Source organism: Balaenoptera ricei, chromosome 20 (genome assembly GCF_028023285.1).
Source record: "Balaenoptera ricei isolate mBalRic1 chromosome 20, mBalRic1.hap2, whole genome shotgun sequence".
Lineage (NCBI taxonomy): Eukaryota > Metazoa > Chordata > Mammalia > Artiodactyla > Balaenopteridae > Balaenoptera > Balaenoptera ricei.
This window is the reverse complement of record NC_082658.1, coordinates 45,326,386-45,343,702: the sequence shown is the minus strand read 5'-3', so window position 1 is coordinate 45,343,702 and position 17,317 is coordinate 45,326,386. Positions and strand designations below refer to the sequence as shown.

The following is a 17,317-nucleotide window of genomic DNA, read 5'->3' as shown; positions in this document are numbered from 1 at the left end:
ACCTCTTTCTTCCTGAGCTACTTGAGAGTAATGTGCTGACCTGATGCCCTACCACCCATTCATATGTGCTTCCCACAGTGACATTCTCCTATGTAACCACAACACAATCATCAAAATCAGGAAATTAATATGTGATACATTTACCAACAATGAATTCTCAAACTCCATTCCAATTCCACCAAGTGTCTCAATAATGTCCTTTTTAGCAAAAGAATCCAGTTCAGAATCGTGCTTTACCTTTAGTTGTTATATCATTCTAGAATAGCTCCTCAGTCTTTCCTTGATTTTTATGAATGTGACATTTTTAAAGATTATAGTTATTTGGTCCTTTGCTTTGAATTTGCCAGATGTTTCCTCTGATTAGACCCAGGTTATGCATCTTTAGCAAGAATGTCTCAGAAGATGCTATACTGTGTTCTCACTGCACCTGTGCCCGTAGTATGTGATCTGACTTGTCCGATTACTGATGCAGTCCCTTATGCTCACTTACTTAGGTGGTGTCTACCAGGCTTCTCTACTGCAACAATATTCTAGTTTTTCTTTGATATTAATTGATGAGTATTTTGCAGGGAGATACTGAGATACTAAGAACGTGATACTAAGATCTCATTCCTCAACAAATTTCAAGATATTAGCGGATTAGTTTATGTAAGTATGGACTCGTGGTTTCCTATTTCAATTGGATGCTCAAGCTGATCCAGATTTAGCCAGAGGGAGCTCCTTCGAGCTGGTTTTTGTATCTTCTTTACATTGTCCATCATTCCTTGAGGACTTCTTTTGTTTCTGGCACAGCAAGATGCCGCAGGCTCATCTTGCTTTTTGTTTTTTATTTGTTTGTTTTAAAACAGGAAGGGATACCATTCACCTCTTTATTTATAAAAATGGAATTATACCACCTATTTCATTAAATAGATTGGGTTGGCCCAAAAGTTCATTTGTTTTTTTTCCATAAGATGGCTCCAGTAGCACTTAGTTATCTTTAACTTCATTTGAAACAATTTTGTTAGACTGTATTGTGACAGCTGTAATATCAGCGTCACATTTAAAAAAAAACTTATCAAAATTGGTGAATTTTTGTGTAGCCATTTTAATACTGAAGATGGAAGAAAAAAGCAACATTTTTGGCATATTATGCTTTATTATTTCAAGAAAGGTAAAAATGTAACTGAAACACAAAAAAAGATTTGTGCAGCATATGGAGAAGGTGCTGTGACTGGTCCAAGTGTCAAAAGTGGTTTGTGAGGTTTCGTGCTGGAGATTTCTCGCTGGATGATGCTCCACAGGCGGGTAGACCAGTTGAAGTTGACGGCAATCAAATCGAGACATTAACTGAGAACAATCAATGTTATACCATGCGGGAGATAGCCAACATACTCAAAATATCCAAATCAAGCACTGAAAATCATTTGCACCAGTTATGTTAATCACTTTGATGTTTCGGTTCCACGTAAGTTAAGCGAAGAAAACCTCCTTGACTGTATTTCCGCATGCAATTCTCTACTGAAACGTAACGAAAACGTTCCTTTTTTAAAACAAATTGTGATGGGCAATGAAAAGTGGATACTGTACAACAATGTGGAACAGAAGAGATCAGGGGGCAAGCGAAATGAACCACCCCTAACCACACCAAAGGCCAGTCTTCATCCGAAGAAGGTGATGTTGTGTATATGGTGGGATTGGAATAGAGTCCTCTATTGTGAGCTCCTCCTGGAAAACCGAACGATTAATTCCAACAAGCAGTGCTCCCAATCAGACCAACTGAAAGCAGGACTCGACGAAAAGTGTCTGGAATTAGTCAACAGAAAACGCATAATCTTCCAACAGGATAATGCAAGACTGCATGTTTCTTTGATGACCAGGTAAAAATGGCTACAGCTTGGCTGGGAAGTTCTGATTCATCTGTCATATTCACCAGACACTGCACCTTAGGATTTCCATTAATTTAGGTCTTTACAAAATTCTCTTAATGGAAAAAATTTCAATTCCCTGGAAGACTATAAAAGGTACCTGGAACAGTTCTTTGCTTAAAAAGATAAAAAGTTTTGGGGAGACGGAATTATGAAGTTGCCTGAAAAATGGCAGAAGGTAGTGGAACAGAATGGTGACTGCACTGTTCAATAAAGTTCTTGGTGAAAATGAAAAATGTGTCTTTTATTTTTACTTAAAAACTGAAGGACCTTTTTGGCCAACCCAATATCACATATCATGGCATATATTCAGGCCAATACATACACAGCCTTTTTCTTTTAGTTTGGTCTATAATATTGCAGAGTGTGGATGGGCAGAAGCTCCTGTGCTCAGGATGCTTCCAGATCTCAGCCTATGTACCTCTTCACCTGGCTGTTCACCTATATCCTTTATAATCAACTGGTAAACATAAGTAAATGTTTCCCTGGGTTCTGTGAGCCACTCTAGCAAATTAAATCAAAACTGAGGAAGGGGATGTGGGAACCTCCAAGTTACAGTTGGTTGGTCCGAAGCACAAGTGACAGCCTGGACTTGCTGTCTGAAGTGGCGGGCAGTGTTGTGGGACGGAGCCCTTAGCCTGTAGGATCTGTAGATCATACCAGATCATTAAATGTGCATTTAATGTGCACATTAAATTTGTTAGACACCCAGCTGGTGTCCACTGAGAAGTGGAGAACTGCTTGGTGATGCTGGAAAACACACCAAAGTTATCACATCCTGTCTTATTCCTTCAGTCATTTTATTTTACTTTTTAATTAATCTTTATTGGAGTATAGTTGATTTACAATGCTGTTAGTTTCTGCTGTACAGCAAAGTTAATCAGTTATACATACATACATCACTCTTTTCAAGATTCTTTTCCCATATAGGTCATTACAGAATATTGAGTAGAGTTCCCTGTGCTATACAATAGGTTCTTATTAGTTATCTATTTTATATATAGTAGTTTATATATGTCAATCCCAATCTCCTAATTTATCTCCCCCTTGGTGACCATAAGTTTGTTTTCTACATCTGTGACACTATTTGTTTTCTAAATAAGTTCATTTGTACCATATTTTTTTAGATTCCACATATAAGCGATATCATATGATATTTGTCTTTCTCTGACTTACTTTATTTACCCAGTATGACAATCTCTAGGTCCATCCATATCACTGCAAATGGCATTATTTCGTTCTTTTTTATGGCTAAGTAATATTCCACTGTATATATGTACCACATCTTCTTTTCCATTCATCTTATCGATGGACATTTAGGTGGCTTCCATGGCTCCTTCAGTCATTTAAAAATGAGATCGTTTCATAATGACATAGTTTCATGCGCCCTCATCACACTGAGCATTCTTTTCTGAACATCATTCTGTCTACACAGCTTATAAAAGTGTACAGGGTAGGCACTCTTGGTTGCCTATTCAACATCCTATTCTCCCCCCTAAAATCCATTCCTCCCTAAAAGAAGCTGATTTTGTTCCAGTATCTACTCCCTTCCACATAACTGTGTGCATTCTAAATCAATCATGATAACCGCATTCCTCAGAACCAGTGATGGGCTTAATAATTTGCATGTGAGCAAATGTGGACCAATGAAACACAAGGAAGTCTTCTAGGGACTTCCTAAAAAAGAAGCAAAGACAAGCAGATGGTCCCCTCTTCTTCCTTTGGAGGGTACTGTGTCTGGATGAGATGCACAGAACTGCTGTAACTATCCTCAGCCAGTGTGAGGGTGAAACCAGCCCCAGAAGGACAAAACTGAGATAATCACAGACTAGTGGAGCCAGAGTCCTTAACCACTAGCCAGAGCCTCTCTTATCACTGACTTCTGGTTGTGCGAGATAATGTGTTTCCTTTCTGTGTAAGCCAGTTTGGTCAGGTTTTCTTTTCACTGCAGCCAACAGCATTTTAACTGATAAAACAGTGAGAACTACACACCCCTCCAGGGCAGGTGGGATGAACCAGGGTAGAACTTCCAAGTCCCCTTTTTTCTTGATAGAGCCCAGGTGGATGTTGACACATAACACTGGCTCCTAAAACCCTCATCTTTGGCACTCCTAAAATGTTACTTTGTATTTGTACTGTTACCCTTCAGTAGGAGAACTAGAGATTTACTTCATATTTACATTGCTAGCTTCTTCATTGTTTCAACCTGCTCAGATCTTTTAAAGTAAGTTTGTTTTAAGGGGGGGGGGGATGAAAAAGGAAGTTAAAGAATTGCTACTTGATTGCAAAGCAATCCAGAGTAAAGAAGACAGAAGCAGAAGAACAAATACAGAGCTAGGACACCAGAGATTTTTGCTCCAGTTATAACTGTGCCACTAGACTACTGAAGAATCCTGGGGGAAAAAAAATCACATAATTTCTGTGTTCCTAATTTCATGTATCTGTACATCAGGGAGATAACCTCCAGGTTCCCTTCTGGCATTAAAGTCCTACAACTCAGAGATTTCATCAGGGAATTCATGGCTCAGAATCCTTCTTCTACTGCTTGAAGCATAAAATCAGAAAAAGCAGCTGCCAAAAATCAGCTGTAGCCTATTAGTCATTAATTGAGATTGACTTCAAATCAACAAAACACTGTTTTGGGGCTGCCTCTTCCAAGAAACAGCTCTGTTATACGACAGATCAAGACTGAACTGTATGTGTGTTTACCGTCGCTGAACGACAAGTGTAGAAAGCAACTGCCAACTCCTCACTCCATTCACCAATTTGACAAAAACATTCAGCACAGCCACCAGACCTGGGGAGTTTGGGCAGCTGAACCCAGACACTTAAAAAGCACGCTATCAACCTGAAGTGACTGCAAGATGCGGGAAGCCCTTCAATGCTTCCCAGTGCACTTAAAGTCTGAGCCCTTCGTTCCCAAGGCCCTTTGCAAAGTGTGGTCCTGACTAGCGCTCCATCAGTAGCTGCCTCTCTCCCTCTCTAGTGACTCATTCTGCCTGGCCTGAACCACCCTTCCCTATCTGATTTCCCTGCCCCACCCCCCCCCACCCCCCCACCCCCCCCCCCCACGCAGATACCTCATCCTTCTGATCTCACTTAAAGTCAACTTCCTCATAAAATGCCTTCTCTGTGGCGGGAACACATACCGCTGCCACTTCCCCTGGGAGGGAACCCTGCTCGTTCCTTCCTAGCACTTATTACCACCTGTAATTATTCTTTTGTTGTTTACCAGTTTTGTATGTCTCCCTCAGCTCTATGGGAGAAGAAACCACGTCTGTCTGGGTTGCCCCTGCGTACCCAGAAAAGAACGACCATGCTGTGGCTGCCATCATACTTTCAATGACAACTTAAGGACACGAAAGACATGCTGAGGACACTACATCATTATGTGAGAAAACTGTTTACAAAAGTGTATCTTGTTTAAGCAGGAAGATTCCAAATTTTTAAATATATACATTTATATATGTACAAAATACTATAAGGAAATATAACAAGGTATTCACAAGGATGGTATGATTACACTTTTTTTTTGTTTGTTTGGTATGGGGAATCTGGTGACAGAAAAATAATATACGGTATGCTAAAAGTGGACAACCATAACCACAGAGTGAAAGAAAATGTGTTGTAAGGATGAAGAGTAAAATGTGACTATCGGGACTTCCCTGTCGGTCCAGTGGTTAAGACTCTGTGTTTCCACTGCAGGGGGCACAAGTTCGATCCCTGGGCGGGGAACTACGATCCCGTATGCGATGCAGCGCAGCCAAAAAAGAAAAAGATAAAAAGGTGACTATCAAATAATTAAATTGATTTTAGTAATCACAACAGAACTAAGAACACGGATTATCTGGATAAGTTATGATACATTTGTTACTATGCCAGTCAGTTCACATCCCATATAGCTTCAACAGAACACAGCTGTGGATGAAAAACCAGTAGCCTAGGATCGGGATCGTGGTCCCTAACCTGGCTGCACCTGAGAATCACTGGGCATTCAGGAGGCTCAATACATCAGAGTCTCTGGGAGGTAGAGTCCTGGGAATCTGGGTATTTTAAGAGCTGGGTGATTCTGATACAAAGCCAAATTGGAGAACCACCAGCCTAGGATAAACGAAGAAGTTAAAGAACAGGTTTCTTTTCAGTAATGGTTTCAGATAAACCAGGAACCTAGGAGGCAGAGATGCAAATGGTAACAGATTCTGCCAACAGCTGCTGCCTCCCACGAATCAACAAGCAATCATAAAGTGCATGCAGTGTGGAAAAACCCATGCAGCATGCGCTGGTTTGTTCAACCACACAAATAATTCAAATACCAAGGGCAGGAGTAAGTTTTGGACTAGCACTTTGCCTACGACTCAGAACTCAGCCTTGGCTTCACGCACCAAAGCAATCAAAAAATAATTCTGAGCAGAGAAGATAAAAAACAGACGTCTTGGGCTTCCCTGGTGGCACAGTGGTTGAGAATCTGCCTGCCAATGCAGGGGACACGGGTTCAAGTCCTGGTCTGGGAAGATCCCACATGCCGCGAAGCAACTAGGCCCGTGAGCCACAACTACTGAGCCTGCGCGTCTGGAGCCTGTGCTCCGCAACAAGAGAGGCCGCGATAGTGAGAGGCCCGCGCACCGCGATGAAGAGTGGCCCCCGCTTGCCGCAACTAGAGAAAGCTCTCGCACAGAAACGAAGACTCAACACAACCAAAAATAAATAAATAAATTAATTAAAAAAACAAAAAACAAAAAACAAAAACAGACGTCACAAAATTCATGCCCCAGAACTGAAACACCCCTCAGTGTTTGACTGAGGGCAACCCTGAGTTGACTGAGGGCAACCCCTCAGTCTTCAGTAGAACTCATTAACTCCTCTCTATTCCTTTCCATGAGACAGTCCCAGAGCAGATCACATCTGTAGATTAAGAGGGGGTAGAGAATCCATAGGGAGGCACACAAAGAGAAACTATAGAAATTTAACCATATACTCTAAAATGTTACATTGTTCACATCAATTTGGTGTGGAACAAAACATCACAGTACCTCAATAAACCCCAGAGGTGTGAAAACAATTGTTCATAACTATGACTATCATGATCTAGGTCCTTTAGGGAAAAAGTTAAATTACGTTGCTTACATTCTGTTTAAGGAAGCAAGAGTGAGACAGCATTAGCATTTGAGCGTCCTTGATATGTTTACAACAATAAACAACCCATCTATGATCTCATTTTATGAAATAACCTTGTAAGGGATCAGTCCCATTTTAAAACCAGGCAGTAGAGGCCCAGAGAACTGAAGTACATTGTTTACGTCATATAGTACCTATAGCAGAGCCATGCTTAAGTTCGGATAACTGAAATATTTCCTTTGCTCATTATATCATACCGCACTGCCACTTTTTAAATCATCTTGGTTAGAAGTATTTCTAATTTTGTGTGTGTGTGTGTATGTGTGTGGTTGTAAGACTAAAAGCCATCTGGAAAACAAGCACCTAGAACAGTGGTTTTCAAACTGGTTTTTCAATGTGATAGCATTTCTTCTCAAACAAAAAATTCCTTGGTCATAGATACAGAGAACAAACTAGTGGTTAGGGAAAAGGGGAAGGGCATGATAGTGGTAGGGATTAAGAGATACTAACTACTCTGTATAAAGTAAATAAGCAACAAGGATATACTGTACAGCACAGGGAAATATAGCCATTATTTTGTAATAACTTTAAATGGAGTATAATCTATAAAAATATTGAATCACTATGTGGTATACCTGAAACTAGTATAATATTGTAAATCAACTATACTTCATTGAAAAAATAAATTAAAAATAAAAATAAATTAGCTCATCAAGAAAAAAATTCCTTGGAACCCCAATATGTAAATGCAGAGCTGCTCTGTTGAAAGGAGAGGGGCTAAAGCCTTACTCCACCCCTACCTGGCATCCAAGATGGCTTCTCATGGCCCAGGACACCACAGGATGCAGACTGAAAGAGCACCAATCATATGATCTGAGTCACTGGGTTTGCTGTATGAAAGAGCGTCCCTTTAGAGACATTCAACAAATGATACCAAGTTATATAAAGGCCTCCCGATGCTGGTAAAAATGTCATCAACTTGCTAAGGTAAGCAACAACACGAGACTACAGAACCACTCAAGTAGGTTTCCCCCTTGTTGTATGGATGACAAGCTCCACCTGTCTGAGTTCTACAAGTCTTTGCAAAGAAAAAAGATGTCTATCATTTCACAAGGATCCCAAATATATTTTAGTGCTTTTTTTCTCCCCCAAGAGTAATGGTAGTTTTATTTTCCTATCTTCCCAAAGACTAGAGTTACAACAGAAAAATCAGATTGTTTAAATATACAAAATACAATACATAAAATCCGGAAAATACATAGTTCAGGCAGGAATCAAAGATGTGGAAATATTATGCGTTCATTTACTCATTCACTGACAGAAGTGAAAACATTTTGTTCTTAATGCTTGGAAAGAAGCCTTCAGAGATAAAGAAGATAAAGTTGCCCTCGGGACTTCGAGACTAGAGGTAGGACACAAAGATGAATTGACAGCATGGGCTGAATGCAATTAAAAAAAAAAAAAGAACTCCTCATAGTTGTACTTCCTGACATTTGAACTACTCTAGAGATGTTCTTTGGAGGATTTTTTAAAAAAGGTTTTCTTCTTAGTTACAAGTAACATAGGCTAGGATGGCAGAATCAGGCTAACTCAACCTCATGATCAAAGGCTATTCTTACAATAAATTTTAAATGACCGAGATGTCCATGAAAGCCAAAACTGAAACATAACTGATTTTAGGGTGATCCAAAATAAGTGTATTGCTTTGTGACCACCTAGAGGGGTGGGATGGGGAGGGTGGGAGGGAGGGAGATGCAAGAGGGAAGAGATATGGGAACATATTGTATATGTATAACTGATTCACTTTGTTATAAAGCAGAAGCTAACACACCATTGTAAGGCAATTATACTTCAATAAAGATGTTTAAAAAAACAAAAAACAAAATAAGTGTAAGGTTTTGTGTTTTTTTTAAATGGAGTTTGACTTTTTTTTTTTTAAATTGACTATGAAATTTTTCTCGACTTTATACTGGGCACAGAGCAGCGGTTTGAGACAAAGCCCTTCGGGATCGCCCTGACCCGGCTACGGATGATCCTCTATTGTACAAGTTACTCAAAGCAGACTTTGTGACCAGAGGGGAAAAAATTGTTTGAATTGCTCTTGGTGTTTGCTTCATTGTTTTAGATGAAGCCATTTTTTGACTAATTCATTGGCTTCTAGCGCTTATGGGACCCTGGTGTATGTAAGCGGTAATTTTTTTCCCCCAAGTCTTAGTAATATGACTGTGGGTGATAAATGGAGAGGAGGAATGAAAGCAAAGTTGGGTTTGTCTCTTGATGCATTTCCCCATCTATTCCAGAAGTTTTTGTTTTGTTTTGTTTTGTTTTGTTTTAATAGAACCTTGAATTGGCCTGTGTATTTTTTGGAAAAAAGCTATGTTCAGCACTAAACAACCTTTTTATTACAGCAAAATAGCTTTACTAAAATTAATGCTTTAATCTCACTAAAGCGAAATCCATTTCCACACTGTGCACCAAGGGGCAGAAAGGTGGGGAGAATGAAGACGGTCTCATTGAGACATAGAGTAACTACTCCCCCATGAGCAGCTGTGTCTGGAATACAAATTGGGGTATCCTCGGGGGTGAGGCTGAGACAAGGAGGAGACGGGAAGGTGGGCGAAGTATCAGAAAGGAACCAGTTGAGGCTCTCAAATCCCTTCTCCATCAATTAAAGTCACTTATCAGAAACCCTTACTTTAAAATGGCCTACTTTCCAAAAGTGGACCATTCTATTTCACCAAGAAATGTTGAAAGCCATGATTAGAGTCACAGGCTGGCTCACATATGTCTCTAACCCACAATGGAATGACCATAGTATTCACCACGCAGTCTGGGTGCTGAGTCTTAAAAGTTCTGTAATTAGGCATAAAATAAAGGAAGAAAAAAATTTTTTTTCCATTTCCTCTTCTAGGCCCAAAGATAAGCCACAGACAATTTTTTTAATTGAGCCAAGTTTTTCTCTGGCACCCTCCCTCTCTGTCCTCAGAGCCTGCCTCCCCAGGAATAAACTGGGCTCACACTATCTTTGGCCCATCCTTCCCGCCAGAGTTCAGCTCTCCATCGCAGGTCTGCAGTGACAGGCTGCAAAATTATTACTCAGCAATGAAATTCTCAGTCCCTCCTTCTAACTGACCTCATCAAGGCATGAGACAGAAAGGACCCAGCAAATTTACCCTCATGTGCCTGGGCTGCATTAGAAGTATTTGACTTTGGAAGAGGATTCTTATCAGCCTGACTCAGTCTCTAGTTGGGAGAATTTGGGGGTAGCATAAGACAGGAATGAAAAAAGTGCCGACAATGCGTGGGGTGGTGGTGGTGGTGGTGGATATTTTCAAGCAGTGGAAGCTGGCGGGCAGCATGGCCAGCCCACTGGCGCTGAAAGTGGATGGCGAGAAAGCAAAGGGCTAGGACATCAGGGCCCAGGTGAAAGGGGTGTCTCCCGATGAGAAATTCTCTCTCCTTCCAACAAGGGTCTGCTCACATTCTACCTCTTCCACAGAGCACTGTCTACTTACTCCCAATCCCATTTTCTCTTTTTCTGAATTCCCCGAGAACTCTAGTACATAACATATATACAACTCTTAATTACATGTCATCAGTTCTGTTTTTTAAAAATCTGCTTCATTGGCTCCTTCTCTCTAGGAAGCCCTAAAAATAATTGACTGTCTGCAATATTCATTTTGGCTCAATCATATTCTACTTGACCTGGATCTATTTATTAAGGTATCTTTTACTCCCAATTAAGCTATCCCCCAAAGAATGACTTTTTATAAAGTAACCCCCACCAAAGTGCCCAACATAGTGATGAGCACACAGCAAGAATTCAAGTAGTTGCTAGTTTTAAAGCCAGGAGATTATATTAAGAATACATAAGGTCTATAGTTAAATAAGGAAGTAAGTTAGAGGTTTTTTTTTTTAAGACTATATTTAAATCACCCATCTATAGTGCCTGGAGACTTCAGGCACCAATGCCACCAACCTTCATGAAAGCAGAGAACAGTAAACATGAAGAATGAAATATTTTGGAACACTTAAGAATAATATGAACAGCTGATCTCCTTTGCCAAAGAGTTTAAAACAATTTTCAGGAACTAAATAGTGGTAACCCTGGAGGGAACAGGGTTATGAGTGTGACAGTCACGGAGACAGTTGGGACCAACAAGGGCACTTGATCCACAGGGCTGCACTGAGAGGGGATGGAGAAGAGAGACAGAGGACCATCTGCTGAGCATCTACTATGCTACGGGTACCACGCTAGGTGTTTTACAGGTGGTAGAATTTAATCTTTGCAGTTAACGCTTCATCTTTACAGATGAAGAAACCGAGACTCAGGGAGGCTAAGCAACTTGTCTAAGCCCACGTGGGTGGTAGTAGCGGACAGAGACAGGATTAAGGTCCAGGGCTATTTATCTCCAATGTTTCTGCTTTCTCCACTAGGTAACCCCAACTCCTTCTGGAACACTTTTCATTCTTGCCCCCCAAATAAAGCCAAAACGAATGACTCTGTCTTTGTGAGGAAGGAAGAGGTGAGATTAGCAAGCCCTTCAGGGTCAGGGCAGGGAGGTGAGGCCATGTGGGAAGGATTCAGAAACAGAGTTAACATTAGTTGGGAGGGAATTATGTACCAAGCACCGACCAGACACTTTTTACACTTCATGTGATTTCATCCCAATTACCCTAAGAGGCAATCATTTTACATATATAAGGAAATTGAGGCCTTAGGTAAGTTAACTTACCCTAAGGTATAATGCTAATAAAAAGAGTGAAAGTGAAGCTGGGATTTGAACTTGGTCAGGCAGGACTCGAAGCCTGTGCTCTCTTCACTGCTTTCCGATGTAAGCATATGCTCCCCTTTCTTCTTCCCATAAATGACAAAAACTAAAGTTTGGGAAACACCATCGACTAAGAGATCTGCCCAGTTACTACATAGCAGGTAAAATGAAGGGAGCCTCCATCCCAGAGGAAATAAAACTGTTATCTCAACCAAGGAACTGAATAGACAGAAAGAGAGAGGCTTGCAATGTATATTTAAAACTGCTGTTACCCTCTGAACCCATTCCTGAATCTAGTTGACTTTTTGATAGGCCATGTCAGTGGGGCTCATCACCAGTGGGGCTGGAGCCACTGTTGACAGCAGATCCCACTAGATAGGCTTGGCAGTGACACACATGACCCAATCCTGTCCCAACAGCAACACAGCAAGGGATGCCAGAGAGTTAGCATAAAATGAGGCCGGTCCTTGAGATCTGGTCCTTTTTGCTGAGGTGGCTCAGACTTAGGTGAAAATGTCAGCAAACAGCTCTCCACATTAGGATAATTCACAACACTGACAGCTTACACGAGTCATTAAACAAACACACTTCTGTCTATACCAGCGTCACCATTTTCGTCTCCAAGTTGAGCAAAAAGTCAAAGCTCCTCTCTTTAAGGAAGAAGAAGAACCCTTCAGAACCTGTGATGAAACACACCAGTAGCAGCTTCTGAGTGCTTGATTCCACCCACATCTGGCTCTGTTTGGGAGCTAAATTCAGCAGAAGTCTCCAGGGTCAACAAATGACCCCGAATAAAAATAGTCTTGGAAATCTGTCACGGAGTAGGAAAGGAAACAAGACGGCTGGGTGATTCACTCCAAATGGCAGCTCCGAAACCCAAATTCTCATTTTTTTGTCCCAATATGAAGCCAATGTGCAAAACAGGCCCAGAGCAAACTGTCCTTTTCCGAAGGCCTCTAAAAGTGGTTGCCAAAGAATTTCACATGCAAGCCAAAAAGATTTAGTGTGCCATTCACCTCTCCTATGAATCTAACTACAGCTCCTTTGAAGGAGAGCTCTGAACCAATCACAGATTGACACGTGCTTGAGGACCACCAGGGTACCTAAGGTTGTGCCCCAGGAAGCAAGAGGGACCCTCTGTCCTATCTAATTTTCCAAATGATCAAAGAGCTGCAGAAAGAGTACAGAGGTTGTGTGGCGAGTGAGAGAGCGAAAGCGAGCACCTGTTCACTGCCTTTCTACTAATTCTGCAGCTCATTGCTCCTGCCCGCCCCCCCCACACACTGAAGTTGTATTAAATTAAGTACAACATTTTGAGATGATTGTATGCTTTTTTAAAGTTAAGAATTCCATGGGCTGAAGAATAATCAGCCAACATTTGACGGCTTAGTTCACTCATTTTATTTTTTTATTTTAATTTTTTTTACTTTTTGGCCATGCCGCGTGCCTTGTGGGATCTTAGTTCCCTGACCAGGGATCGAACCCAGGCCCTCGGCAGTGAAATCGCGGAGTCCTAACCACTGGACCACCAGGGGAGTCCCAGTTCACTCATTTTAAAATGTGTTGAACACATAGCTGCCCCATTCTGGAGCATGATAGAAAATGCAGAAAGGCTAGAGGTGGGTTTGATTCACAGCCACTCACTTGTGCTTGCCCTTCCAAAGCCGTGTATCTAATTTGACATTCATTAATTTATACTCTTTTTCTTAGAGGTGGCTCCCCCCTCCCCAACTGTAATGAATTTCAAAGGACCACACAACCTGGATCCACCTCTGGACAGGCTCTCTGGCTTTAGGGAATCTCACAATTTGGTGGGAATGCAGACATGCAGAGAAAACAACATAGCATGATAAATCCTCTCTAACAGTTATGATCAAGTGCCCATATATCTTGGAAGCACAGGTGAGGGTATGGTTAACCCTTGCCTTGGAGGTTGGGAAAGACTTTTCAGAACTGGTCTCGCAGGACAAGTAAGAGTCTGACAAGCAGAGAATGAGGGTAGAGTAGGGGGAGGACATTCCAGGGCATTCCAGGGAGTGAGAACAGCCGAGGCCAGTGGTTCTCAACTGGGGACAATTTTGCCCCCTCCCCCAGGGGACATTTGGCAACATCTGGAAACATTTTTGGTTGTCATATGGGAGGGGAGGGGTGCTCCTGGCATCTGGTGGGTAGAGGCCAGGGGTGCTGCCAAACATCCGACAACACACAGGGCAGCCCCCACCCCCCAGCAAAGCATGACCCAGCCCCACTGTCAACAGCAACAAGACTGAGGAAAGCCTGGTCTAAGCAAAGGTACAAAAGGAACATTGTGTTAGGTTAAAGGTGAGAAGTTGCCTGGAGCTTCGGTAAACACAGTGCTTCAAATCACTGCTTTTATGGAAGAGAAAAACCGGTAAGAAAAGAGGACAAATTAAATTTCCAAAGAGCCAAGACACCAGGCTGAGCAGATGCCTTATTCTCAAAACAGGAACCACCACCAGCAAAATTAGAAACTGGAAGCCTAAAGTGGGTTTCCTCGACCTGTGACATGAAAAGCACATATCTCAGGCCACTGTCCCCAGGAACAGCTGCCCGCATTCCTCCTTCCTCGAGGACGGCTAAGTGGCGAGTAAGAGCACAGTGAGGGCCAGATGCTCCGCGTGGCTGCACCAGGTGGGTCTCTCACTGCGAGACACGGTGCAGAGCTGATGTGAATTTTGTTAGAACTCAAGTCCAGGAACGGCCCAAGCCACAAGAAAAGGAACCAAAGGCTCTGAAAAGGAAGTGGCTAGGAAGAAAGCAGACCATGGCGGAGATGCCGAGGTCGGGCCTTCAGGTGGCCATGCGGGGCTTTGGCGGGAACCAGGCCTGACCATGAAGGCTGGAGGTGCTTGTGCAGGCATCTGACTCCTGGATCGGACCCTTGGAAGTGGAGTGAGGAGCTTACCACCATCACCAAAACCACCGACACCTCTGCCTCCACCAAAAGGTAAAGCAAATAAATAGAACAAATCTCCCTTAGCAAGAGACTCCTAGGAGGGAGAGAAGGCAGCCCTCAAGATCCTAGCAGTTTTTGGTATAAGGGTAAAATACAAACTGAAACTCCTTCTCAGATATGCTAACTCACACTAATCCACATCATTGAGTCTTGCCTCATCCAGACCCACAGGCACAGACACATGCCTACGTCAATTTTTAAAAATAATAACAGTAAGGGGAAAGTGACATTGATTATAGCAGATGTCTAAAAATAAAGCTTTTACCCAAGGGAGGAAAAGAAAGCCAGACTAGTAGCAAAATAAGAAGATAATTCTAAATGGACAATGTCACAAAAGCTTTAAAAAAAAAAAGTAACCGATACATTCCTTTTTTTCTCTCTCTATAAAAAATGTTGTCACAGTGGGTGCTACTGTAGGGAAAATTAAAATTCAGTTTGGATGACACAGACCCCTGAAACAACTGTAGCTGTAAGTGCCTAAATGCATGTCACAGGCCATAAATGAAGGAAAGGGGCCTTGCAGAAGAGCCAGATAGACAGCAGGGGACAGGACATTCCAGACGGGAGTGAGAGGAGAAGCCGCAGCTTGGGGAAGGCAGGAATGATAGAGCACATGCGCACATACCCACTGTGAGATGAAATACACTCAAATTTCGCCTCTATACAACCATAAATATACACCCCGTATGGACCAACCACCCATATTCCAGGAGATGAAAACATTACATGACATAATCGCACCTGGATCTACAGTGGGTTTGTGGTCACCTTCTGCAGAGGGACACAGATATCCAAGGGTCCACACGAGCATGAGCCCAGTAGCTCATACAGCTAAAACACTGGAACAGTCTGGAGGAACACCAGGCTGATAGGAAATTCCAACTATCAGAGAGCGGCCTGCTTTCCACCTGGGTCATCAAGATTTACAGCTGGGGAGGAGGCAAGGGCACTGCTACCCTTTTTTACAGCTCCCGGGAACCAACCCCTCCCAACTTATAAATAAACCATGAACAATCACTGAACCCGTGCGCTGAGACTTGCAGACAATTTGCAGAGTGGTCGAGTACACACACAGGTGAGACGCATACAACATCCGAATCTTGATGGACCTGGTGACTGGGAATAAAGGTAGACCTAGAAACCCGGGCATTAGCCAAGGGTCATACTAATGAGAGCTGGCGATTCCTTCCACAACTCCCCAACACCCACTCCTTCCCCTCTGGACAACTCAGTGTATTCACGATCACCCAGAGTCAGCTTTTAAGCTCCACTCCTCTGCTTGGCACTTTATCCACCTGGAACGTTCTCCACCTACACAGCTCCTACCCATCCTCTGCAACTCCTCTCAACCCCTCCTCTCCTCTCCATGGTGTTTCTGAGCCAGCCTAAGGCATCTCTCCCTCTGCTGAACTTCCAGAACAATCAGGTTGTACAATTACTTGGCAAAGAATCATCTAAGCTCTACAAAGCTTAACTTTTCTGTTGTTTTCTTGACCTATTATTTAAATGAATAAAAATTTTCACCTTGCTCCCTGTCTTCATAAACATTGCATGTCTTTGAGAGGTAAGGACACATCTGATGGTTCTTTGGACCCTCCCACCTTACCTCTTAAAGTACCCTGCATAATGCAGAATTAAATTGCAAAGTTCTCTCCTGTGCAAAGTTCTCTTCTGAGCTAAGTTAGGCTCACATTAATAATCTTTCTTAAGAGGCAAGCCTCACAAGACTTTGCAACCAATGATATGTGAAAGCAAAAACAGAACCTAAGGGCAGAAAAATCTTGGAGATCATTATTTTACAAATTAGGAAACTCAGACACACGGACTGGCTCAAAGTCGTTTATGGTAGGTGGGTGTAGAACTCCAGTCTGTGCCCCTGCTCCTTACTCTGGGACATAATGAAGCCTGGCTAAGAGCAGATGAAGACTATGGAGACTGCAATTTTTAAGATTAAAAAAGTTTTTAAAATTCTTAAAGTTAACAGGGGAATTCATACTGAGAAGTGGGATTAGTTAAGCACCCAAACAGAGATTAAGATTTTCACTTTTAAGTTTATGGAGCGATATTTAAAACCTACAAGAAATGGAGTCAGAACTTCCAGGAAACACCTCCCCCCCCCCAACTCAGTTATTTTGAAACTCCATTTACTGTAATGTTTTCTTTAAAAAAAAAAAAAAAAAAGGTCAAACTACTTTAAAGCTCTGCTTACATATTACTCTATCAGGAGTGAAATAATCCCATGTAGAAGCCTTTCTAAAACAAACTCGTCCTGGAAGCCCATCCCGGGGCGTTGAGTTGTGACTACATTCTCAAGGATGTCAGTAACACAAGGGTTCCATCCACAACTCCTTGAAAAAAACTGAAACCACGAATGCCTTGTCAAATTCAGACAGTTTATCTTGGCACTGGCAAGCAGAGCAGTCTCTTCGATGTCTGGAAACGTGTCTAATTACGTTCAGAGAGTAACTAAAAAATAGCCGGTGTCCCGGAACAGACAGCTCAGGGATCACTCCATAGCGTCCTGAATGACGTGATGGAACCACGCC

The 17,317-nt window shown here is 42.2% G+C and overlaps 1 protein-coding gene across 1 annotated transcript in view; it reads right to left on the bottom strand.

Annotated features, from left to right (window-relative positions):
* Positions 1-17,317, bottom strand: part of MYO1D (myosin ID) — a 350,569-nt gene that overhangs the window by 332,546 nt on the left and 706 nt on the right. The window lies entirely within an intron of this gene.